Source organism: Gavialis gangeticus, unplaced genomic scaffold (genome assembly GCF_001723915.1).
Source record: "Gavialis gangeticus isolate Ggan-Ray unplaced genomic scaffold, GavGan_comp1, whole genome shotgun sequence".
In the NCBI taxonomy this organism is placed as follows: Eukaryota; Metazoa; Chordata; order Crocodylia; family Gavialidae; genus Gavialis; species Gavialis gangeticus.
The window spans coordinates 732,682-735,036 of record NW_017729000.1 but is presented as its reverse complement, the minus strand read 5'-3'; positions in this window follow the sequence as shown (position 1 = coordinate 735,036).

The following is a 2,355-nucleotide window of genomic DNA, read 5'->3' as shown; positions in this document are numbered from 1 at the left end:
CCATCGCCATGGCAACGGCTTGTCACACAAAATGCAGAAGCACCAGGATCCCAAGCCTCCAAGCGCCCCAGGGGGTGGGGGGGGCACGGGCCCCAGCTCCCCCAGGCCCGGGGGGGCAGGGGGAAGACCAGGAGATGCCCTCTGCCCCCACAGGGCACCCACAGAGGCTCCTGCTGGCAGCCAGGTCCCCAGGCCCCTGGCTGCACCCCGAGGGAGCAGGGCCGGCCAGCTGGGCCAAGCCGCGGGCCCCTGGGTTGTGGGGTCACCTGGTGGGGGAGCATCTCCCTGGGCTTTGTCTCTGCCCCTCCCACCCGTGCGGCTGTAACAATAGGCAGGGGGGGGAGTAAAATGCTGCCGATCGCCTTGGCAACGCACAGAGAGGGGGCTGCAAAGCACAGGGCGCCGCGTGTGAGCAGCCCACGCACACGCTGGGGCCAAGCATGCAGCGCCTGGGGCTCCCCAGCCTGCCTGACCACCAGGGGCAAGGGCAGGGCCGGCTGGGCCACATCCACCGTGCAACAGACTCCCACAGCAGCTGGGGCCACGCCACACGGCCACCTCCCACCCACGGTGCCCGGGCCCCCAGACCATGTCCGCATGCCCTGAGGACAGACGGGAACACCCCTTGAAGCCCCCATGGGCCCTGTGTGTGGATATGCCCCCTGCACAGCCAGACATGCAGGCGGGCTTGAGGGAGACCTGCGGGTCCTCAGCACAGACGCAGGGCAGCGACCCCCATTCAGGGCCTGCGCCCAGACACTGCTGGTGCCAGCACAGGGGGTGCAGGGAGCCCATGGTCTGACCTGGAGGGCAGGATTGTCTCTGGCAGGAGTGCAAGGCCTCCCCAGGCACCCCCCTCCCTGGCTCTCACGCATGGCTGCATGTGTTTTCTGCCTGAGCGCACGGCCCATTCCCCGGGCAGCCGAGCAGAAGGGCCAGGCTGGGCGCAGCTGCGGGGCTGCAGATGGGGTGCAGCATCCCACCCCGGGAGCGCTGGGAGGGCGTCACGTCCTGGGGAGCAAAACCACAGCCCACAGGGTCTGTCTGCGTGTGCCCCCACCCCAATACAGCCCTCGGGGCCCCCGGCTCAGGGCGGCTGCTCTCCAGCGGGTCCCACCACAGCCCGGCTCACACGGGGGCACTTGGCCTGCGCTGGTCCAGAGCTGCTGTGAGCTCCCAGGAGGAGCTGAAGATGCCAAACACCCTAAAAATAGCTGCTGCCGCTCCAGCTGGTGCTGGTGACACATTCACAGTGGGGGCGGGAGGGGAGGAAGCTTTCCTGTGGCTGCGCTGTGCAGGCTGTGCACCCCCCATGTCTGCAAGGCCTGGCACCGATAGACCCGGCCCCACATGGTCTCAGCTCCAAAGCCGTCAGGAGCTGTGGACGCCGTTTTGCTTTGCTGGTGCTGGATCCCCTGCTGCATGCTGCTGTGCCCATGCTGCGCGTCTCCAGGGCTGGGGGCTGCTCGTGCCCCACCTGACCCCCGCAGGGCGCTCTACAGAGAAGGGAAGGTGGGGGCTGCTCGTGCCCCACCTGACCCCCGCAGGGTGCTCTACAGAGAAGGGAAGGTGAGCGGCAGAGCTGCTGCCAGCTTCCTGCTGCACCAGGCAACTCGAGGCCCCTGCCGCCGGCAAGACGAATGGGGGAGAACACCTCAGCCAGCCACCACGTGGAGCATAGGCTTCCCTAGCAACTCCTTGCCCAGGGCAAACCCACACCCACACCCGCCTATATTTCATGCACTGCTCAGCAGGTGCTGAGAGGCAACATGGCAAGTACTACCCAACCGCTCCAGGCACCAGCCCCACTCTGCCGGGGCAGCTGAGGCCAGGCCAGTCTCCGAGCTCCCCTCTGCATCCTGGCGAGGGGGAGGGCAGGGGGGGCACAGTGCTGCACGTGCCCCCCAGGCGTGGTGGCCACCCCCTGCTCAAAGGCCCCGGACCTGCCCTCGCCGCCACGTGCTCCGACCCAGCACCACTTCCCGCGCGCCCTCCCATTGGCCGAACTCTCCGCCTATCCGGAGAGCCCTGGGCCGCCGCCCCGCCCACTGGCATCTTCACCCCTCGGGGGCGCTGCTCTGCCAATCGGGAGCCCCGCCCCACCGTCATCAGCCAATTAGGGGAGCGTGCTGCGCGCAACCAATCGGCCCTGCGCTTGTTGGCGTGAGGCCAGGGAGCGGGGGGGTGGCCAGGGACAGAGCTCAGGGCTATGCAGCGGCTGCTGGGGGCCGGGGCGCGGCCGCCGCGCAGGGCCCCGTGGGCAGTGGTGGTGGGGACCGGCTTCCGGCTCCTGACTGGGGCCGGGGGTCGGCAGGCGTCGTTGCCGAGGCAACAGGCGGGCGGCGGCGGAAGTGC